The sequence below is a fragment of the Lygodium microphyllum genome, chromosome 16 (genome assembly GCF_053477565.2).
Source record: "Lygodium microphyllum isolate KBCC chromosome 16, Lygodium_microphyllum_v1.1.10, whole genome shotgun sequence".
Lineage (NCBI taxonomy): Eukaryota > Viridiplantae > Streptophyta > Polypodiopsida > Schizaeales > Lygodiaceae > Lygodium > Lygodium microphyllum.
Window position 1 is genome coordinate 90,320,650 of NC_141150.1, and position 26,154 is coordinate 90,346,803.

Below are 26,154 nucleotides of genomic sequence, written 5' to 3' on the forward strand. Positions count from 1 at the left end.
ACAACAGAGCAGATTAGGGGTGAATATAATCACATTGGCCACTTGCTAAAAACTAGGATTGATAGATTGGAAACCTACCCCTTTCTTGGTATGGATGGCCAATCAACAGAGAGTATGACCTTTGGGCATCATTAGGTTAATATTTCTAGAAATTGCAATAGTGTAGTTTCTAATACCTCTAGTAGTTTTGAACATGGAGCATGTTGGTGAAGATCACAGCCTGCTATTGAGAAGACCCTGGCTATGCCAAGTAACTCAAAATTGGGATAAGGATAAATTGACTATCCATACAAACTAGCATAAGGTAATGATCTTATTGACCAGTGTTACCCTACTTGCACGGCATCACCACAACCAATTATCACTGAAACGGTCAATACAGTCAAAGGATTACGTGATGATGAAGAAAATGAGTTCTTGAAGGCTAATGCTAACTTGCAACCATGGTGTCTCATTAATATCCTCCCAATTAGTGAATAATACATGCAACCCCATAGTCTACAACCTCAAGTTTAGGAAGAGCAAGTATAGGACAATAGTCTTAACAGTTTTGGAATTTAGAATCAAGACTGCACCGAAGGCAACACTATCATTGATTGGATTGCTAATGTTGATGTTAGTGAAACCTTGATTCAATAGCATGAATTTAAAGTATAGATGCCAAAAGTCACAAGAGTCAAAGAGGATCAGTTGGACACAGTGTCTCTTGGTCTGAAAAAGACAAACTAGTCTAGATTAATGCCAAACTATAGCCAAGTTTTTGGCAGCAACTCATGAATTTGTTGATCGAGTTCAAGGATGTATTTGCATGGATGTATTTAGATATTAAGGGGCTAGATCCCCAATTCTGTTTAGCACCAAATTCCCCTAAAATCGAATGCTATCCTAGTCTGGATGCATCACTATAGAATGAAGCCTCATATGGCCAAATTGGTCAAAGAGGAGTTGGATCAACTACTGAGACTAGATTTCATCACTCCAGTAGATTGTGAGGATTGGATATCACCAATCATCATTGTTTCCAAAAAGAATAAGGAGTTGTGGATATGTGTGGATTATTGGAAGTTGAATGCAGCCACAATCTCAGATCCTTTTCGTATCCCTTACTTGGATTCCATATTGGATGAAGTAGCGAGCCATGAGATGTACTCTTTTCTCGACGGCCTCAAGAATGCTCCAACATCCTTTTAGAGAGATATGCATGGAATCTTTAGGCCTTATCTCACAGATTTCATGAGGGTCTTCTTGGATGATTTGAATGTTTTTGAAAAGGCCATGTTTCACACATGATGTATCTTAAGTTTTTCTTCACTAGGTGCCATGAGGTAACTTTAAGTTTGGTTCCCCTCAAGAGTGTATTTGTTGTTCATGGTGATATTTTGCTAGGCCACATCATTTTGCAAAATGGCCTACTAGCTATTGACCAACCAAGGTGGCAGCAATATTGCAAGCTCTAGATCGGATTTTCCATTTGTGTTACTCTACGTTTTAGGCCAAATCCAATGGCATGGCTTCCACCTACGTCTTTTAGCATGGTGATATTTTGCTAGGCCACATCATTTTGCAAAATGGCCTACTAGCTATTGACCAACCAAGGTGCCAGCAATATTGCAAGCTCTAGATCGGATTTTCCATCTGTGTTACTCTACGTTTTAGGCCAAATCCAATGGCATGGCTTCCATCTATGTCTTTTAGCATTTGACTGTCCCACTCAACAAATTGGTGCATGTGCCTAAATCAACTTACCGATGGAATGAAGAAGCCCATGTGACATTTCGATGCCTCTAGCTATTACTATCAAAGGCCCCCATCATGATCCCACCCAATATTGGGAAAAGCCCTTCAATGTATGTATTAATGCTTCTGACATAGATATTGGAAGCACATTGATGCAACAAGATGAAAATGGATGGTTCTGACTCGTGTTCTACGCTAGTAGAAGATTGTCCATACTTTGTCACAACTGAAAGAGAATATCTGGCCATGATCTACTCCATTAAAAATTTTTGGCACTATTTGCTAGGGCACACATTTACTTTTCATGTGGATCATTTAGCATTGGTCTACTTGGTCAAGCAACAAAATGTCATTGGGTGACTTGCTTGATGGATCCTATTGCCACATGAATTTTACACAGTGATACATTGCCCCAGAATCCAACATATCATTGCAATTTTTTTGTCTCATCTTGATTATGGAGAACCACCAGTTGGCATTGATGATGAATACTTGGTCTAATTGTACATAAAAAGTTGTCTCCTTATTGTCTACGAGCCAATGGTTTAGCAAAATCCACCAACAAAGTTCTATGAAAGATTCTAATCAAATTGGCAGAGCAAAACCAAAAATATTGGGATATTAAGCTTCCCACTGCACTTTGGGATTTTTGGACATCTTTCAAGGTTGCAATTGGCATGACCCCTTATAAGCTAGTGTTTGGATTGGAAGCCATTATACCATTGGAATTTGTGGTCCCCAATTTCTGACTCTATTGGTGGTACAAGATCAATTCATTATGGAGGAATCAATCCCACTTTGGATGGAAGCCATCACCTGGCTTAAAGAAGGATGGATATGCAACACCTACATCCTATTTGAAGTCCAAGCCCGATAGAAATGCCAAGTTGACTGACTATCCAAGAAGCTATTGTTCTCCGGAAGGGCCAACTCATCCTGGTTTTCAAAACTTAGATGGGGAAACTCCCCAATAGGCTCAAATTTTGGTGGAGTGATCCTTTCTAGGTATTTCATGATTCCGATACTAATTCATTTTATTTGATTGACTTGCAGGTTAAGTTTCTCTGTCGAAGCCTATTAATGGATTTCGACTAAGGCATTACCATGTAGAAGGCCTCTAGTGCTCATTCCCCATCAATTCGGATTCTCCCACTTCTCCTTCCATACCAATTGTCTTCCCAACTGGTTGCCTATCTCTAAATTGAATTCGATCCAAAAGTCACAAGCCTTGCTAATGTAGCATTCATTTATGGTACCCACTCATTTGAGAATATTCTCGATGGGGTGGTATGATTTCTCGGAAAACTCATTCACATCATACATGGTTATGGCTTGTTTTGTTGACATGGCATGCATGCATTGACCATAGACTTTGTGCATTAACTTATTGGCCTTTTAAGTCAAATTTCCTCTCTCACCACTTTCATTTGTCATCTCCCTATTGTGATCATTACCTTAGCTCCCCAATCTACCCTTTCTTTGCCCTCTATGCCTTTTGTGCATCCTTCCTTTTGAGTGTTGCTGTGGTGCTTCCACCTTTACACTAAGGATGTGTATTTGCCTATCACCAAGTCCATCCTACATGCTTGTGTTAAAGGTAGTGAAAACAGTAAACACAGGAGCCACTCATGGTGCCTTGAAGAGCTAATGGAAGCAAAGGAGTAAAGGTGACTAAACGCAACATGGATGGAGAGAATGCCATGCTACTTGATATGGCATATGTTTAAAGAGAAGGTCCTGCCACAGGAAGTGGCCATTATAACGGTAGGAAGCAAAGCATGGTTGTCATTGTTTGAGCAATACTCATAGTCCTGGAGGCCAAGTAGTAGGAAGTCCTCTTGCTCCATACCATATCCTTCTTGAGTCTTTCTTATAGTATTTTTGACTGGCATCTTGGAGTTCTCTCTCATAGTAGTGCTTACATTGTGTTGTCCTCAATCATTGTGTTTGGTAGTAGTACTGCCTCCTTGGTCATTATAGCCCTTGTTCTCTTAGAGAACTGTGCTATGACCACTTGGTCCCTGATTGATGTATCGAATTTAATTCCACCAATACACTTCGGATTTAGACTTGAGTAAATTTTTGTGTTTGATATCTAATGCTGTGATTATGTCTCACTCCTCAACCCAGGCCCTGAACGTCGAAAGTGATGTCAGTGTCTATCTGTGTCAGTTTTGAGTGTGCCCATTGTCATTCCTATGGCAACTGTGCTTGGATATCAATAACATTGATGTTGGTGGAGACATTGTCATTGATGATAATGATGATATAGGGTAGTAATTGAGGACTTTCAATCACATCTAGGATGATGATTACAACCCATATGTAGCCATGAGTAGTAAGTATTCAACCACCACAGGTGCATACATTGATATGAAGATGATGCTATTGAAGAAGAAGAAGAAGAAGAAGAAGAAGAGGGCAAGCAATATAGACACTTTTAATCAAAGGAGTACTTGATTTTTTTACTTTTCCTCCTTGCTTTTTCTATATATTTTGGACTAACGTTAACAAAAATAAGCCATCTTCCAGTGGCACATGCAAAGTATTGTAAACAAGAGCTCTCTCTCTCTCTCTCTCTCTCTCTCTCTCTCTCTCTCTCTCTCTCTCTCTCTCTCTCTCTCTGTGCGCTCCCTACGAGGGTCTTGCTTGTTGATGTCGATAATGCAAATGAGGATGGAATCAATAGCCCATTCGGGATCTTTCACATATCATGGATCTCATGATTTTTATTTTGCTCATAGCCATCTCTCACCTAGCTATTCACACATAGGATCAAAGAGTAGAACAATAAGAGGATGAACTTACTTATACTCATCATGTTGTAGTCATTATATGCTAGCTATTTCCTCAATCCATGCGTATGCTCCCTCATCTTTGATATCACTTCCATTGTTCCCATGATGGAGAGGAGATGCCAACAATGAGCTCAAGAAGATGAAGAGAAGAAGAAGGCTTCTTGATCCATAAACCTCACCCTCTTACGCTCTCAACTCACATACTCTCACTCTTATAAGCACTCACTAAAGAGATGGGATGTAGTAATAATAGAAGGAGAAAAGTTTGCACACGTATGAATAGCTTGTTCCATTAGCTTATATTCTTTTAATACATAAGGTTTAGGGTTTTCCCATCCCTGTTGGGTATCCAACTCCTTTTTTGTGGCCTTTTCTCTAGCCATACCTCCTATTCTATGCATACTATAATGATAACCATCAACTATAACAATTCTAGGACTCTGCACCAATGACCTTGCAAAAAGGCACATTAAAATTGTCACATGTTACACAAGAGAAAGCACTATTTAGCCACTAAATATGTATGAAATGAATACTTGCAAACTCTTATTGATCACCAAGGTAAGTTGGAACAAGGTTTGGGACTTCCGATCACACTATATATTGCAAGAATTTCAAGGTTAATTGATTATACATTCATCTTTAGTATTTCTTGAGGCACATCGTGTAACCCCTTTGAATGTCACATCTAAAACTATGGCAAGTAACTCTTGGGACACCATGCAACTAGATCAGCTACCTTGGTTGCACATAAGGTCACATTGAAGATCCTATTAAACTTTATAAGGCTACATCTTAGGAAAATTGATCCAACATAACTCTTGAGGAGAGGCCATATTGAAAGCAAAAGAGAAGCTATATTTTCATTAGCAAGATAAAGCCCACTAAGCGAGGGTTGGAAGGGCAATTCAAGAAAACAACTTGAGAAATAGGTCACTAAGGGGCTAAAAAGCAAACAAACTGTTTGAACATCACTAACACTAATAAAGTTACGTGACATTCACATGCTGCTAATTGAAAAGTATAAAACCTAATTGAGCATGATTTGCACTTGGGATACCCAAACTATAGTTCAATGGATTGATTAAGAAAGAGCGGAAGCGTGGTTGTGCACACATACTCAATTATCACAAGAATTGAGGGGAAAGAATTGTGAACACCATGTATCTTGGAAGAGAAATGATTACCACAAGCACATGAGAAAACAAATTACAATTGCTTCAAACAAAATGGATGAAGAAACATAAGAACCACACTTGCAAAATAGTGTTAAAGGAACATGGAACCACAATGGAATAAACATGGACAAAAGAGAGACTAATGCATCTCTAAGTATTGTAAAAAGAGATAAACCAAATTGAGAATTTGCAAGAGACAAGGACAGGGAGCAATCAAATCCAAGCAATAGATTTTAGTAGCTCAACAAGCTTATAAAAATAGACATAAGGGAAATCCACACCAGAACAAAAGAAAAACAGAGACCATAGAACTCAAAGGGGCCACACTAGTCATCAAGGGCAACCAGGTTGTGCAAGAACACCTACACACTACATTCAGATTGCATTAAGTCCCAATGGAATAAAACACCATAAGAAGACCAACACAAATATGAACTAACTCAAAAACTCTAACCTTGAATGTGATGAAAGTAGCAGTGCACGAAAAAGGCATAATTCTAATATGCAATCCGCATTTCAAAGTGTAGTTAGGAGCCCAAGGATCTACATTTGAAAGATCATGGTTATAGACTTGGACTCTAAAGACAATGAGATAATATCTCTTACCTATCTCACAGTCAAACTTATTGCAAAAAGAGAGCATGCGGTTGATGCTCTCATCGATGAAGGAGCAAACTTTAATATTTTGAACTACAAAACATGGACTAAAATTGGCTAGCCAAATCTTACATTGATTAACACAATCCTCAATCCTTATGGGGAAAACTATATTCTCTTCTAGGAAAATGTAGAATCCTAACAATTATCGAGACCAAAAGTTTGCACATCTTATTCCATGTACTCCCAAACTGTGAGGATGTTGGAGATGAAGTACATTTTGGTAGAGCTTTCAAGCGAGCAACAAAATATAAGGTCGATTATGTAGTGCAATGAATACATTTGACACTCTCAAATATGGGTATAATTACAATTTTAAGCAAGGATGATCTTGTTGGTCCTCAGGGGAAAGGAAAGAAGTAAATATTTGACTCTAAAGAGATATCAACTAGTGAGAGAAGCATGTAAACACTTGAGGAGTTGCTTTGAGCACACAACGAAGAGAGAGAACATGTTATAGAATAATCATCATTCTTAAAAAAGAAAAAGATAGTGATACCAAAGATCCAAGATAAACTTACAAAACTCATAGCAAACTATGGGAAAGACTTGAACCTTGTTGGCAAAGGTATTGGCAAAGAGCTAGTACACAATGATGGGTTCCATGATCCCTCTTGTTTGTTCAAAGATACTATGCAGGAAATCATTGGTTGTGATTTTCCAAACCACCTACAAAAGCACCTTTGTCACATCACACCACACAAGTGTCTCCCTAATGGAAGAAAAATAACTCTAAATGTAAAACCAAGCCTAAGAAGAAACAACCAAGGGAAGCAATCTCGAATGTGATCCCTAAGAACAAGCCATCTACAATTGGACATGATAAAGCCCCAAAGATGGAAACTACACAAGGAGAATTGCAGGCATCCATAATTAATATGTCTAACAAAAAATATAGAGTTGAGAGACTCGACTCTTCAAAAGAAAATGTAAATGACCCTTCATAACCTAACAAAATCACTTAGTATGATTTGGGATAGCCCCACAAAGAGATGAAAGGAGAAGAGGTTCCAAATGAGCAATTCAATGACCCAATTATCAAACCAAGTGAAGGAAAATAATCTTGTAAGTCTACACTTTCAATATCCAAGAGAGAAAAGGAAGCAAAAGAAACAACATCAGCAACAAATAATCTATAAAAGCCATAAGAAAAGAGTCCTTGGAGTAGAGTGAGAAGTTGATAACCTTGACACAAAACCAATCCACAAATAACTCCATGGCCACTTTTCCCAAAATTTCTAAGGCTATGAATGCTTCCAAATGTTCCAAGTATTTGAAGCAACACATGCTTCCAACTATTGCAAGTAAAACTTGAACCATAGGTAACAAAGTGCATGATGCCCGATCAAGTGTGGAAATAGAATAGTTACAACCATTAGTTGTGATTACACTTCTCACATCTAACAAAGAATAAGACATGGTAGCACCACAATGCCTCAAGATAAACATAAGAACCCCAAAAGAACAAGAAAACCTAGGCTTCTTCAATCTTGCCCATAATGCACTGAATCTCCCACCATGCTGGAGCCCAAAGCAATGTTAGAACCCTAGAAGAAATGGTAGTAGAGCAAGCATTCTTAGAAAATAGAAATGCCAATGAGTGTCTCACAGAATTGGATGCTAGATTGAAGTTGTTTGCATGCATCTAAGTCCATGCCGATATGGTCATGTTGCTTAAAGAACATGGGGAATACCTAGGATATCCACTGGCTTGGGAGGAGTAAGAACATCTTGGCAAGCACTATATGATGGGCTTCTAGACAATCTTTGGGAAAACGACAAAGCAAAATCAACAAGTTTGGTTCAATAAACATGGATGGTTTATTGAGGAGTTTGGAAATGATTATAAGCTAATAGCTAGAGGCAGAAGACATGGTCGTATGTTCACCCTAGATGCTAGCAATCCACAATTGAAATTAGCTATGTTTGCACATGGACAAGGTACAGTTAGAGATCTTGAGATCTAGCATAATTGCATTGAACATGTCAATGTCCAAATGTTGCATATTATGCAAAAGAAGTAGCTAGTTACATGGTTGCCAAAGTTTGCCTACTCAAATTTAGGTCATTTTTGTGATGCATGTCACAGATGAGGAAGCTAAAGAGTGCCACGTAACAATTACTTCCAATGAAGTGCTTTGTGAGCATGACATATCCAAGATTAGGGAATTAACAACAAGATGAGGGATGAAGGAAATTTGAGAAATGTTGGTTTAATAATCAAGCTTTAATGGATAGTTGAATATGGTCATCTAGGAGGAGTGACAAGTCATTGCCTATGTAGTCTCCACTTCTTTCCACATACTTGCTACTTCCCAAGATATGACCTTGGAACCCATCCTAGACTATCCCTTGCTTTGACAATATTCTAATAGAAGAGGAGCTACATGTTGGTAGTAGATTAGGGTAAGGAATGGTACTCCTTAATATTGCATAATACTTATCCTTCCTAGTAAAGTTACCATCTCTCCCCGAAACTTACACCATACTAGAGTATAATCCTAAGTTCTACAATTAACTTCTAACATCTTAGAGTGACATGAATTCATAGATTGTAAACATGCTAATTAAACATAATTTCAATAATTGTGTACATCTCAAACTAAAGAGGAAAAAAAATGTGCAACACCTTACAAGAAATGACTATCAATTCTACATAATCAAAATCAAGGTCAACACAACTAGTATCAAGTGAGTGGTACTTCTTCTAAAAAGCCCTATTAATAAATTTTGAAGCATGCCAAATGCATGTACTCTCATATTTCTATCAAGTAAATGCATGATAGTATAAGGGATTGAGTGGGTTGGTAGATTACCATTCAAAGCCCACCAAGGACTATTGTCCCTTGGAAGAATTACCAAAAGCACCACCATGCAATGACTGCCTACCTAAAACATATAATTAGAAGAAAATTTAAAAACCACATTTGCAAAGATCATGCTCCATATACAAATGTGCCTCCATAGGCATTCTCTTATCTACTCTCTCTACCATTAAACAAGGCACTCTACCAATGAGAAGTCAAGCTTCTATCAATGGCATAGGCTCCTTCATCAACCAAGCCATAGTTTCAGTGACCTCCCCACCTCAAGTCCCATGAACCACTCAATTATTACTTCTTCAACATCGACTAGATTATCCCTCAAGAGTCTCCTTAATTCTCTTGATAGTGTCACATTCTTCTCACAAACACTAGAAATTCCTTCTATGTTGCATTGTATTTCAAAAGAAAGAGAAGAAGAAAAGAAGAAATAAAAATATGCATACAGAAACATAACATTGCAGCTTGGGTCCTTAAATTAGATATGCCTAGTAGCCTTAGTTAGTCAGCTCTATCCCTACCCCCCAGCCTTGCTTCCTATTTTCCCCACATAAACTCATGAGTGACTTAAGAACATACTTCTTCATTTTTCTTCTATTCTATGTACTTATGCTCCATCTTGAGAGTGAGGAATATGAGAGGTGAAGCATCTTCCTTGCATGTGCTCTTCTCTTCTTCCCCTTCTTGGGTGAAAGATAGGATTGGGGAGAATAGGTCGGATTCTCTTTCTTTTTCTTCACATTTCTTGTCAAGATTGGGTACTTGCATATCACATAAAAAGCAATGGAGTAGAGGATGTGGATCAAGTTCTGTCACATGGATCGTGGAGCCACCATCAAGCTATTGCTTTTCACAACATTGGAGAATGTAAGGTGTTGAGTTCACTACACCCTTGTAAGTTTGTTTGTTCTTGCTTTTCTTTGAATTGGGAAAATAATGGATAGATTGGTGAGTGTGGGGAATGTGTCAGCTATGTGAGAGGTAGCCATTGCCAAATCGGATGAAGCATGTGAAACAGTAAATGTTACATCAAGTCCTACAATTGAGCTTGCAAAAGCTCTGACAGGATACTCCTTGAATACCACATTACCGCTTGCTATGATCTTCTTTGCCTCTTGTCATACAATTTGTAAGTCTTTTGCTTATCACTGTAATCTTTGAAGATACATTTGGTGCTTTTTGGTTTTAATTTACTCCTCTTATCCTTTGGAACTCATTCAAAACATTTATATCTAAAAGTTATAAAGTATTAGAAAGATGGTTTCTTACCAAAGTAGGCCTCATGATAATGTTTTTCCTCGAGAGCCTTTGTGTAGCTCCAATTGAGAATATAGACTATAGTTTGGTCTAAAGCTAGTTATGCAATTCTTCTCCCTTAAGCATGCACCTAGCCATTTCCATGATGGTGCAATTTCATTGTTTAACAATGCCATTTTGTTGATGTGTATGAAGCATTGCCAATTGATACTTAATCCCTTTGCTCTAGCAAAAGTCTTCAAACTCTTTTCAGTTATACTCACTATTGCTACATGTTCTAAGTTTCTTCACACTTTTTCTTGTTTTATCAATAAGTTTTAGCCATTCTTTAAACTTACTAAAAGCTTGTGCCTTACTGCAAAGGAAGTACGCTGGCATTTTCTTGCAGCAGTAATCATCGACAATCAATATAAAATAACGTCCCCCCAAGACTTGTATATGCATTTTACAACACAAGTCATCATGCACCAACTGAGGAGCCTTCGCTCTATTCTTCCTTTCTTATGAAAATGCATTTGTTTGTTTCTTACCCATCATACAAGCTTCACATGGTTCCTTCATTTCAATCATTGTAGGTAGGTGACCAACCATACCTTGCATATAAATCTCCTTTAACAATGTAAATCTAATGCGACAAAAAACCTTTCATGCCAAAGTTCACTTGTGCCCACTTCAAGGGTGGCTATAAGAGCACTCGGCTTATATAGGTTGTTCCTTCTTTATGGTATTTTAAAGTCTTGTATTGCTCCAGGGTTGATGTACAATGAGATATAGGTTGATCTTCTTCAATCTTCAATACAAAAGTTGCCATAAAATGACCACTACTTTGGCACAATTTATCCCTTGCTTTGTATAATAATCTGAGCTTAGATTTAGTCTTTAAGATCTTGTATATAAGCCATAATAATTAGTGAATGGGATATCACAAATTGCGTGGTGGGGGGACTTTTTTGAGTTGCTACGCTGCTAGGCACACACCATATACAAAAGAGGAAGCTCACTCAACAATACAAGAAGAGGGATGGAGGCCAAAAACGTTTTCTTGCTAGTTTCTTCTTCTTCTTTCACACATAATACAATGTACACAAAATATAGATAAGATAAAACATAAAGGAAAGTGGCCTATTAAGTCAAACAGTACATAACGGACTAGACTAATTAACCAACACTATAACTATGCCTGTTGTAGAAAGGTACAATAAACCAAATGATAATAAGTGATAAGTCAATGGCTATGTGAGGATCATAGTGAATACTGACGTGCTAAGTGTAGATGTGTGGATCCATCTAACTAGGCATTCCATCATCAATATCAGCACATGTTGAGATTGCCATCTCAATACTCTCCCTCAAGATCAATTGTATCTTTGCAACTCTAAGTAAGCTTCAAACTTTTCAAAGCTTCTTTGCACCCAATGTCTTTGTGAAAATGCCAGCTATCTAATCTTGCGTGTTGATATATATCAAGTCAATCTCTCCTGCAAGTACCTTCTCTGTAACAAGTGGTAATGTACCTCAACATGCTTTATCCTAGCATGGACCATTGGGTTCCTAGCCAACTATATGTTGCTCATATAATAGTAAATAGACCATCTCCATGTGCATCCAAATCACCCAATAACTTTTATAGCCATACCATCTTTGTAGGTTGCTTTGCTACTCCACATAACTGCTACACTACCAAGGGAAAATATGAATATGTTGGTAGATCTTTTATCAAGCATGCTACCAATCCAATCTATATTTGTGTATCCAAGCATGTGTATATCTTTACTTGCCTCGTTAAAAAGTTCATAATGCAAAGTGGACTTCACATACTTCAATATACATCTAATTACATTCAAATGAGGCTTTCTAGGCATCTACATAAACTGACTGATAAGGCCAACATCAAAACTCAAGTCTAGCCTCATGATAGTTCTCTTAAACATAGTGGGGTCTTCTATCTCATCCCCAACTTTAGCGCTCAACTTTACGTTTTGCTCCAATGGCATTGAAAGAGGCTTACACGTTGTCATATCATACTTGGACAACATATCCATACCATATTACCTTTGGGATAGCCATATACCATAATCACATCTGATGACCTCAACACTAAGAAATTACCTTAGCTTACCTAAATCCTTCATCTCAAAATTCATCTTCGAAAGGTCCTTGACTTCAACAATCCCATTGTCACTATCACATGTAATAATTAGGTCATCCACATAGATGACTATGATGACCAAACCTACATCTCCCTTTCTTACATAAAGTGAATGATTAGAATAAAAAACATAGTCAATGTTGACAAGATACTCTCTGATATTGTCATACCATGCTCTAGGTGCTTATATCAACCCATAGAGCAACTTTTTTAACCTGCACACAGATGTGGGGTGCTCTAAATCCTCATAACTTATTGGCTACTTCACATATACATCTTCTTGCAATTCACTATGCAAAAAGGTATTCTTTATATCCATTTGCTGCAAACACCAACCTTTGGCTACTACCAAAGTAATCATAAATCTAAGAGTTTCCATCCCAGCAATTGGATTGAATGTCTGTTTATAATCTATGCCATATGTTTGAGCATAGCCTTTTGTAACTTGCCTAGCCTTAAATCTACTAATAGAACTATCTGTATTATACTTAATTTCATAGACCCACTTATATCCAATAGCTTTCTTGTCTAAGTTCCCTTAGGCAATGATTTTGGATCCTAAGTCTTATTGGCTTCTAATGCAACCATCTCCTCATCCATTGCTACATCCCAATGAGCACGACCAATAGCGTCCTCAAAACAAGTGAGCTCAATATTCTCAAGCACCTTTACCGTATAAGCATAATGGTGAGCTGGATAACCTTCAAAACCAAATCTTTTAACAGGGTATTTGATCCTATACTAGACCTATGTACCATCAGATCACTCAGTGGAGCCTTTACATTACCATATGCTCTCTATACACTTGGTGTCCTGATCGAAGGAGTACCAAGCTCATCATCCAAACTTTTTGAATCACTGGAATCTCCATCAAACCCTTAATGACTAGAGAATGTATCATTACCATCTAACACTTTTTTCTTTTCTTTGTATTTACCTGCAATACTAGTAGATGCACCTAAAGATATGGGACTGCTCCTTAGTCCCCCAGACCAAGGTTTAATTGTCGATGTAGTACCAGATAATGTTTTTAGTCCACTAAGGCTCTGCTTTTTTCTTTTATTTGTGCATATAACTATCATGATCATCATCATCATTCAATGCATTATCATTAGATGCATACCAATTGCTCATCTCATAAAAAATAACATTCCTGCTCACTCTAGACTCACCTGTGTGTGACAGGGTTATAACAACGATACCCTTTTTACTTTAAACAATATCCAATGAAAATACATTTTTCAACCTTTGGACCAAGCTTTCTTCATAGCTCATTTGGCACATGAACATATGTAATACAACCAAACACTTTCAAGTGTGACACATTGGGCTTCTTGCTTTGAAAAACATTCTTTGGGGGTCATTTCATGAGTTGTAGCTATGTGAATTCTATTCATAATATAGAAAGTAGTATGAATAGCTTCATACCAAAAGTATTTTGGCAAATATTTTTTAAACATCAATGCTCATGCAATTTCTGTAATATGCCTATTTTTCCTTTATTCAACCCCATTTTGCTATGGAATATAACTACAAGTAAACTCTCTCTTCATTCCATGAGACCTCAAAAAGTCACTAAATTCATTCGAGAGCTACTCTTCCCCTCCATCTAATCTCAAGCACTTAACTTTTAAGCCTGTTTCTGTTTCAAGCAACCTTGAGTTTTGAAGTGCTCAAACATATCACTCTTTTTCTTCATGAAACACGTCTATAGCTTTCTTAAGCAATCATTAATAAACATAATAAATTGTCCGATGATACCAAGTTATATGTTTTGTATAGGCCCCCAAACATCTGTATTTACAACATCAAGTATATTCCTACTCGCATCTCTATCATGCGAAAAAGGTTGTCTTGCTTGCTTACCAAATTGACATGCTTCACACACATAAAATTTTGCAACTCTAAACACAGGCAACCTTGTAACCAACCCTTTGGACTACATTAATTTCAGTCTTTGCATATTTATATATCCAATACGTTTGCACCGTATTTCAATTTCTACAATCACTCCTTTGTCTTTAGCATATATAACAGTATTCATAGTAGGAATTTCAACATCTAAAGTGAATATACGACCAACTCTACTTTCTTTTGCGACCAACTTACACTTATAATTAAAGTCTTTCACAAAACAATATTTTGCATTAAATTGAACTTGCAACCCACGTAATATATCTGATAGATTTTTTTTTCTAACCATCGTGCAAGGACAAGGGAATCTTTCCAATGTGTGAAATTGGGTGGCACGAATCATCACCCATATGTACATAACTTGGATTTTGTAAATCATGTATCTCTCCAAGCCATTCAGTATGGCTAGTCATATGGTTAGATGTGCCTGAATCAACATACCATATGTTATGTGTCTCCTTTTTTATAACAATATTCATCATATGCTATGCATAACAAAAAAAATGCTCATTTTTGTCTTCATTTTATTTTGAAGATGATGTATAATTTCTTTGCTACAATTTACTACTACGGATATTATTCTTCTTAGCATAATATTGGGCTATAATATGATTTGTTTTTCCATAACAATGATAAACAATACCAGAATTTTCAAAACCTCTGTTTTGACATCCACCTCTTCCTCTAGAACTTCCTTTGTCTCTGAAGTTTCCAATGACCTCCTAAAACTTACATTTAATTGAAATGCTGATTTAACTTGTTTTGCTGGTTATCTCACCAGCACATCCCATATCACGGCCTCTTAAAGAGGATCTGCCACATCCCCTTCATGAACTTGAGTAAAATGCTTGGACCTATTTACTACTTCTTTATGATGATTTACCTTGCATACTGATCTCTTCAGTGATCATGACGATGAGACCAACTCAGTAAAAATTGAAAACAGCTTCCATATATATACGAAAGTAATAAACGATTTCTAGGCCTTCTTATTATTAAGGCTACCCAAATAAGATGAAACCAAATCATCATCATCACACATTGTATCAATAGCTACTAAGGTATCTATAATGCTTTTTATATTTAAAACATACTCATTGACATACATCTTTTCTTTCTTCAAGAGGCATTCAACTCTTGCTTGAGTTGAATCTTTTGTACCTTTGTATTTACTGAAAAAATATTCTTAAAATTTTTTCAGGATAGATGTAAAGTTTCTACATTTTTGATATATCCCAATATAGTATTATCAATGACTACAAATAGCCAATACATAACATTTTTGTCTTTTGCATTCCATTCCTTCCATGCCTTTAATTCAATCAAGTCTTCCGTAATCTTTCACAACGAGTGTATAGCAAGACATCGAGTATCCTTTTTTACAGACTGCTTAGTAATACATGCAATGTGCAACCCGTTAGTAGATAAAACTTGTGTTTGCTTCTAGGAAAACAATCAGACTTACATGTTCAAAATTTGTAACCTATGCACCCACTTTTGGTCGATATAACTAAAACTATAGTATACATTTAGACTGTTGTCTGTAGCCTTGTGGCTCTAAAACGAGGGCCAAAATGGTCTTAGATGGCCAAAAAAGTAATGGAATGATCCTAAAGAACTCTTCTACAAATATACAATTCTTTGCTCGCATACCAAATTGTTAAGATATTAGCAATCACACCTAATGTAGCCTCTTTGTATGAGGCAGTTTGGGATGAAGACATGCAGGCTACAGGAATCCCATATGCACAGAAAGGGAAAACTGTACCCATCCAACAACTGTAAAGCAATGTACTTGACTACCACTTTTGATAGATGAATGAATACATGATGATGCTTTTCTTTATCAGTTAGTGTCAGTCTTGTACTTGTCAGTCCTACACAAAATTGTGTTTATGAGTCCAAGCTTCCGTCTTAGAACCTAATTCACTTGTGTAATAGTTGATCTCTCCTTGTCTATGTCAACATGATTCTTGTCTTCATCTTCCATCCTCCATAGCTCCTACCATGCTCTAGATCTGTGCTTTTAACATGGTATCAGAGCTTAGTTGAGTATGGCCCAACTCTTCTTTCACTCCTCTTAGCTCCTTTCCATCTCAGCTCAGCTCAGTTTGAGTACTGGACCCTATCTCCAACTTCATTTGCATTCCTACCTTCAATGAAGCTTCCATGGCAGCCATAGCCAGTAGTACCCTGTCAGCTTGAAGCTTTCATATCTCTCTCCATAGGCCAAATCTCTCTAAAATTTCTTATCAAGAAGTGTTTCTCTACTTTCAGAGCTCCTCCTGGCACCTCAATCATTGAGATTGGGCAACTATAGATTCAGCATTGCCTCTTTTCAGAGTCGCTGCCATAACTGTGTATGTGGACAACACCTACCTACCTCTGTTGGAGCAGCCATATCTCATCAACCAGGCCATATCTCTTTGAGCTTTCTTCTCGAGAGTTGTTCTTCAGGTCAAGGCACAACTTGTTGGTACAAAAATCAAGGAGATTGATGCAGACCGTGCCCGGCATTTGCATTTTTCCAAATCTGGACGTAGTTTCGATAGCAACCAATTTGAAGGCTTAGATCTCTCAAATCAGGCAAAACGAGTACAAACCCTCTTAGGGGGACTTAGAACCATTAGTGAGGGTCCTCCATCTTAAAGGGTTTGAGTAGATTCAACCTGTGGAGCTCGTGGGAGCTCATTTACCTATCTCGTTGGTCCCTATTTTGATAGGACATCCATAGCCACTTACCTTCAAGTTCATTTTTTCTTTATTTTCTCTTTCCTACCACTTAAACCAAGCCAAGGCCACTCTAATCTAAAGTTTTTAGAAAGTATTCAACCATCAAATCAGCAAGGAGGGGAAGCTATGAAGATTTTTTCAAGATCATCAAGTCAAACTCAAGCAACAAACATCAAATTTGAAACTGGTATCTTTTGATACTTCACTGCTATTGCTTGTGTCTTTTGACACATACAAAGATCAACTCATTGCTGGTTATTCTCAGTCATTTGAAGCTGATTTCCATCATGGGAATGACCAAAATCAAGTCTTTTATGAAGATGCTTCTCATGAAGTGTAACATTACTCTTGTTGCTTAATTAAACTACATGGAAGACTTGTTTATTCCGCTTGCAAGGATGTATGGATTTACTTGTTTGAAGAGCAATCGACGAATTTATTTGAAAATTTTGAAGACATTTATGCTGTCTCAAAGACAATGATACCTTTGCTTGAGGGGGACATGGACATCAAGACTGATGTAACTATTGCAAGCAAAGTCAATGAAGAAGCAGATCAAGAGAACCAAAAGAACAAGAATAAGAAGAAGAAGCATAAAAATCACGAAGACTTTGAAGTGGAAAACAAAGTGAAGTACAAGTAAAGGAAGCTAGAGAAGAAGAACTGCAATGAATCGAAGATCTATGTCAAAAGAAATGCTAAAAACTGCAAGGGCCTCATAGTCCTTGATCCTATTTTTTATTGATTTTTTTAGCCTTGTATTGCCTAGCCTAAATGTCTTTATCATAAGCTTGTAAACACCTCATGTAGCCTTGTACTACAGCCTTCGTAAGGCCCCTGCTACAACCTCTGGATGCCCATCATGTTTGTGGTACCCACACTTAGCCTTTTCTGCGCGACAGCCTCAAGTGTTTTGCCATGTTTATGGTGTGCCCACACTTTGCAAGTGTTACTTTCACTAAAACCTCTACACACTTTGTACTTTCTGGTTGTGATTGAGGAGGGGTGTTGAGATATTAGTAATCACACCTAATGTAGCCTCTTTGTATGAGGCAGTTTGGGATGAAAACATGCAGGCTGCAGGAATCCCATATGCACAAAAAGGAAAATCTGTACCCATCCAACAACTATAAAGCATTGTACTTGACTACCACTTTTAATAGATGAATGAATACATGATGATGTTTTTCTTTATCAGTTAGTGTCAGTCTTGTACTTGTCAGTCCTACACAAGATTGTGTTTATGAGTCCAAACTTCCATCTTGGAACCTAATTCACTTGTGTAATAGTTGGTCTCTCCTTGTCTATGTCAACATGATTCTTGTCTTCATCTTCCATCCTCCATAGCTCCTGCCATGCTCTAGATCTGTGCTTTTAACACAAATCTCATATCAATGTGAGATTTTCACTTTGCCCTACTTATGATACCTCTAGTAAGAGAGAGTGAAAGAATGGGAGAGCTTCTTACCCTTTGCTTGCTTGTTTGAATCCTTGGACACAACGGAAGAAGCAGGAAGGGAAACAATCGAAAGCGCAAGGGCAGCCTCAAAGCTAAGTCAAAGACAAAAGTGCATTTTTAAATGCAAGGCACCCCTAAAAGTGTTTGTAAAAGAGCACCAAGCTCCCTCCTGTGCAAATTATAAAGGTCAATGGGCGGTAGCAAGGAAGCTAGGAAGATGGGAGGACAATGGAAAAGAGGGCCTAGGCCGGCCATGTAAAAAGGGGTTGACTACCCAAGAGGGATTTAGGGTTTTGTATATAAAGTTGAAAAGTGAATGAAGAGCTCATTCTGGTGTGTGGCAAAAAGTAGCTCTCCACTTCTTCTTCTTTTTCTTCTTATTTTTCTTCTTCTTCTTCCTCTTCTTCTTCTTATTTTTCTTCTTACCATGTCACAAATTGCATAACGGGGGGACTTTCTTGAGTTGTTGTGCTAGACACACACCATACACACAAGAGGAAGCTCACTCAAGAACATAAGAAGAGGGATGGAAGCCAAAAATGTTTTCTTGTTGGTTTCTTCTTTTTCTTTCCACACAATATAATGTACACAAAGTACAAATAAGGTACAACATAAATAAAAGTGGCCTACTAAGTCAAACAGTGCATAATTGACTATACGAATTGATCGGCCCTATAACTATACTAGATGTAGGTAGGTGCAACAAATCAAATATAATAAGTGATAAGTTAGTGGCTATGTGAGGATTAGAACCATGAACATGCTAAGTATAAATGCATAGATCCATCAAACTAGGTGATCCATCATCAATGTCTGCACGTGTTAAGCTTGCCATCTCAACATGGGATACCTCTTTGTTTAGTTACAAATATCTTTGCCTTGAGCTACACTATAAGTGTTGGGTCTTCAATAATTGGGCATGGATCCTGATGTGGTTGTAGAAACCCAATTGTTTGCCTAAATTGGTAATTTTTGTAATTTCTCTTTATTCTAAATTGAAATTTTTCTAAGAATTGCTTTGGGATACTGAACTAAAAAAAGCACAGGCCTCATAGTGAAAGAGCATCAACCATTGTTGTTCTACTATGCTATATCCAACTCATGTTGTAACTTCCAACCCATATAACTAAGTCATAGCTAACCAAAAGAAACTCTAAGTACCATCACAAACACTATGGATGCATCCATTAACTTTATCTCGAAAGTGTTCTAACCAAATAGCCATAGTAATGCATTAACTAATCATAAACCATGGCTATAAGCGAGTAATGATAATCAACTTCTAATTATCATAAATTAAAGGATGAGCCAATCATGATTCGATGATGTATAACTTATCATACTCTACTAATAAATCGATAAAAATGTACAAATTCAAAGGTGCATTGAAAATCATAACCATCTGTATACTAACTACAGTGACTAGTACACTGAATAGTAACTTGGAAAACATACTATAAGTAAACAATATCTTGGTTGCATTTTAAATACACCCCAAATCCACTATATACTAGATTTGTCCATCATTAGAGAAGTGAAAGTGCTACATTCTCCTTGAGAATCAAGTAAGGCTTTGGACCTAAGCTCTGCTAAGCTGATCTAAAATTGACTCAAACTAAAAGGCTTCTAGGTGAAGTTGCATGGAGCCCCAAGAGAGACACCAAGCAAAAAGGGTTTCTACTACAAGAAAATAAAATCTATCTTGTAACATCAACAAGCTTTTGTTTCATTCTTTAGAGAACCACAACCAGGAAAAAAACAACACTAGCAAGAAATCTTCATGCAGCATCATAGAATCAAACTCTCACGATTTTATCTTCAACAAAATTCATCATTCTCTTCATATTCTTCATAGAATTCATCAACCAATCAAAGAGAACACAAAAGAAATACCACTTTGAATGGAAAAATATCACACAGTATCCATCTTCATTGTCTTCTTAGTTTTCTCTCATAGTCTCTCATAGATAGATACATTGTTTTGCATAGAATTTACTATCTTTGACTCTCTCATTCTCTCTCAATCAATAGTACATCATCTCTTTACTACAATACTCAATAATCACTCATAATAATCCTTCTTTGGTCATGGATGCCCCTTCCAAAAGGTGTCTCATATAAAAGGTCACCAGAGCCACTGCAGTGGCTCCTCACAGCTCACTATTGTCACTTCAGTCCAGTCTTCTCTTGAGTCTTCAACAGCTGCTTCTTTCACTTCCTTGAGATCTTTTGAACTTACATTCAACTCTTTCTAAGGCTAGAAAACTTTTCCAAAGTCACACATACATTCCATAGAACACTTAAAGAGGCATACAAAATAGAACATAATAGAAACAAAGGCTCTATAGAAGCTCAACAGAAGGTTAACAGAAAGCATTAGAACCACATAACTCATACTAAAACTATTCCAAACTATCGAGAACCATTCAATGATCTTTCAAACAATATCAACTTCCATCAATCATTAATCCATGCTTCATACAGAAGAAAAATAGAACAAAACAGAAGCTATCAAAACAAATTAGAACCTCAACAGAACTTATCAGAATATCACAAAGCCTCATATCTCTATTGAAAATCATCATGAGCTTCCAAAACATAATAAATCTCATCCATAACACTTTCAAATACTTCCAAAATAACCAGGCATCACTCAAAATTCATAAAAAATTAACCATTCAGGCCTCAAGAAAATAACAAAAATCAACAAAAAAACCTAGTCAATGCAGCATTCAACATATCCCCACACTTAATAAGGAAGCGTCCTTGCGACCTAAGAAAAATGAAATACAAGTTTATTAAAGAAGCTCAACTTGATCTTCTTTAGAGTTTTCAATAAACCACCGAACCACGACCCCAACTTAGCACATGTATCTAAGAAAGAATACAACGAAAGGAAAACACATTTATCCATTAATACATCTTATAAACAATAGAAAGTCATGAAAAATTTGTAAAGGATATAAGAGGTTACTTCCGTCCTGCAAATCAGATAGAATCACGAACCACCATCCGTCAGCATCTCACTCAGGTCCATCTTCATCTTCAACTCCACATAAAAGGATAATACACCACACCACATACATTACCAAACATATACAAAACTCACATAGATACACTATCAGGTAGTCTGAATGGCACATGCCCCCAAAAATGGAGAGCACATAAAAAGTACTAAGAAAAGAGGATACAACAAGGAAAAGGCTTCACTTTGAAGTAGGACCAAGATATTTTTTTAAAAACTCCATGCTAAGCTTGAGACGCTCGAGAGCTTTACTCTCATCTACAAAATATTGAGGTACATTCTTTAGGAAATGTAAATAACACATCCTTTCCATCAAAATAAGGATCCTGGTAGGGAAAGCATGTGCAAAGTAATATAAGACATCCATTTGAGCAATAGTCACGTTCACATTTGGATTTATGAGCAATTGCGAGATCCTGGTAGGGAAAGCATGTGCAAAGTAATATAAGACATCCATTTGAGCAACAGTCACGTTCACATTTGGATTTATGAGCAATTGCGGGATACTTCGAGTATTCAAATGAGAGTGCTGATGCATGAAAGCAAGATACCAACAAAAGTGAACAGCAAGATGTATAGAAGTATCCTCTAACTGAACACGCACCTAAGAAAAATGAAGATAAGAAGTTAAACATGTAGCAGATGTATCCTAGGACCCTGGAATAAGAGGCCAGTTAAAACACCAGTCCTGTCAAAGAATCATGCAACGTCCATTGCCTTCTGCGAAGAATATCACTATCATGTCCAGGTGTATCTAGTACTGATTGGGGAGGAAGGTTAATAGAATTAGATGGAGATTGTAATGGAATAATAAGGGAACATTGCAAAGGTGGATAAGACAAAACATAAGATGAGGGTAAGTGAAGGGATAAGGAAGTTGGAAAAGACGAAGAATTTAGCAAAAATGTTTGAAGAGATTTTATTGAAAAAACAGAAGGAATAGGAGGAACTAATTGAGGGAGTTTAGAAGGAATAGGAGACGATGTAGGATCAACAATAAAAGAATAGAGAGTAAAAACAGCAATATGAGGGAATCCAAAAGGCGTAAACAATAACAGAGGAATAGTGTCAGGACTAGAAGAAACAAGGGAAACATATAAAGGAAAACGATAGGACATGAGAGAATAGGAAAGAAGATCAATAGGATCCAATGGATAAATGGAACATAAAAATTTAAGGGCCTGAAAAAAGGAATTAGTAGCTCTATTGGTAAAATCCGTCAGTGATGATGAAGCATTTAACATTTAGCTCACTATCGCTTATGGAGGAGGATGAAAAAATAGTTGCTCTTCCCAACTCCCATATTGCTCAATGAATAATCATGGGAAACCCATAACTCACACCTGATTTACAATGGAACAAGGGGGGAATGATTTAGAGAGATTATTCAAATGTGCACAATTAATGATGCAAGAGTGCATTCCAACCTGTCTTGGCATAGACACAAGAAGGCAGGCTAGGGAGCCCGATAGTGTAGTCCAAAGAACAGAGTGACGTGTCCTGTGGTGATAGTAGAAACCTAGCCCATGTGTGTATAGGAAAATGGGAACGTACCTGAATCCAAGTGTTGTAATGTCCCTCAATCCTCACCTCTCGATAATTAATTGAGAAAACATCAGTCACGTTCAACCCCCCTCTGTCTCACGCTCTATTGATAGCTATAGGAGGGCAGCCCGTTTCTAAAACCCATTGATGTAATCCTCACGGTCACTTGTGCAGAGGGTGTATGCCTTGTGCACAATTGATGGTGCAACTATGCATCCTGCCATGTGTCGACATACGGTGCAAGAAGGCAAGTCAGGGAGCCTGATAGTGCCATGCACATGAACAATTTTGTGCTTTGTGAATGGAGAGGCCCTTCTCCCATACGCGCAACACTCCATTCACACATCTCACCTCTTTGTTGAATATCAAGGGCAAGGACTGGTCACTCACCCCCCTCCCCCTCTGTCTCGCACTCTGTTGATAAATACAGAGGGCAATCGACACACACATCCCCATCTGGTTAGGATGAAAGCTCATGACGCTCTAAGTTTGTTGATGAAGATAAGCTTCATCTAGTTGATGGTATCAATGTGAATTGGTTGATGAAGAGGCCGACCCAGGGAGGTAGCCAACAGGGTTAGTGCTGGGATTACATGTTGGAGCCTTTGTCTGTTGTAGGAACCAGAAGTACTAGAGAGGTTACAGGATTCAACGCACCAAGGGAGGTAGCTTGAAAACTTCGTCTACAGGATCTCGGCTAGAGATTCAGTGACCCTAGACTGTGGGGTGTTACCACCTTTTCCACGGCTAGCTTCCCGTCTAAGGGTGTGTGTGTCACCTTATCTTGGAACAAGGCTTGTTATGACAAGGAATTGCTTCCTTTTCTCCCATAACAGCTTTTTTAAATGTTTTTTTTTCCTTTTCTTTTCTTTTGTCCTATTCCCGAGGGTGTTTCCACCTTTTCTCAAAGAATAGGTTGGCATGATAGGGACTAAAGTCTTTTTCTCCCATGATGATCGATATATTTTTATTTTGTTTTATTTTGTTTTTTTTTCTTATTGTATTTGAAGCATCGAATGGTAGGAACGTCATGTATCAAAACCATCCTCGCCACCTGTATTGCATCAGGTGAACGAAAGGCAAACCAAGAGGGAGTGGAAGGTGGCTGATCAAGATCAGCAAGAGGGTTATCAGGAGCATTAGGTAAAGCCGTCTCAACCATTGTGCAAAGATTGAGGATGCTATTGATGGTGATTGTTAGGATCCCCAGGGGGGTAATACTTCTTGAGGCGATAGCCATTAATAAGGAAGGGATCATCTGAAGCATCGACTGTTTGGACTTGGACTCTGAGCCATTTGGATTGATGGCAAGTACCTTATAAGGGCCCATCCAGCGTTGTTGAAGCCCTAAAAAGTTGCCAAATTGGGAATCATAAGTGAGGACTAAGTTGCCTTTCTTGAACTCCTGCTTGATGAAGCTATCATGATAGACCTTTTTGCGAGCTTGTGTGGCTTCCATGCAGTGTAGGGCTATCTTGCGGATCTCATCGAGACACTCCAAGTGGAAGAGTCGGTGTTTGCAAGGACTTGTCTCCCAAGCATTCGTTGAGGGCCACACACAGAGAGGATAACTGGAGTTCAACAGGAAAGACAACTTTTGTTCCATACACCAACTGGAAAGGAGTTCATCTTATAGCTGCCTTATGGAAGGTTATGTACGCCTAGAGGGCCTCTATAAGTTGATTATCCCAATCATGACGATGTGCAGCTATTATTCTCAGAATTGAGCAGAGGGATGCAATTTGTAACTTCAACTTAGCCATTGGCTCTGGGGTAATAGGGTGTGGACTTACGATGTGCAGAGTTCTGTCAACTCTTCCATTATCTTATTAAGGAAGTGGATACCTCGGTCACTGAAGAGCTCTAGGGGACTACCAAAACAGGTGATGATGTTCTCGTACAAGAACAAGACCATGCTTTTACCATCATCCAATTTTAGAGCTTTAGCTTCACACCACTTAGTTACGTAGTTGGTACAGACCAAGATGTATGTATTTTGTTTCCTTCGAGTTGGTGAATCAATGGGGCCCACAAAATCAATTCTCCACTTCTTGAATGGCTTCAGGGGAAGAATAGATTGCAGGGGCATGGCACTGGATTTGGTAGGATTTCCCATTCGCTGATAGGCATCACATCGTTTGCAGTAATCATAGGTATCCTTCTGGAGGGTTGGCCACCAATATCTTGCAAGTAAGGCCTTTCTAGATGTCGCTTCTCTTACTAAGTGTCCACCACAAGGCTCGTCATAGCATGTTTTCAATACTATGCCAATCTCTTCCCCTACAACATATCTTTGCAAGACTTCATCCTTGCCTTTCTTATACAGAGCACCTCCTAATAGGATGTAGGGGGCTGATTCCAACAACATCGTCTTCCTCTTAGGGCTGGAGATACCAGGGGGATATTGTTGGGTTGCCAGGAGGTTGGCTATGTCTGCGTACCATGGAGTAATTGTTTTGACTAGAAACAAAGAAGCATCATGAAGATTTATATCATCTTGCTCTTCTTGATCATTACTTTGAGGGATTTGTGATAGGTAATCTACCAGGATCTGAGAGCGACTGGGTTTGGTAACCACTTCAAAATCGAACTCTTGAAACAAAAGGAACCATCTCATCATTCTTCCCTTCACATCGGCCTTGTTCATTAGGAAGGACAAGGCTTCATGGTTCACGTAGAATTTGAAATGCGTCGATAACAGATAATGTCAGAACTTCTCCAAAGCAAACACCATTGCTAGGCACTCAAGCTTCGTCACTATGTAGTTTCGCTCTTTATCAATTACTTTCCGGCTTGCATAATAGATTGGTTGATCTAACTTAGAGGGGCCCTTTTGGCATAAGACTACACCTAGGCCTTCAATTGATGTATTAGTGTGCA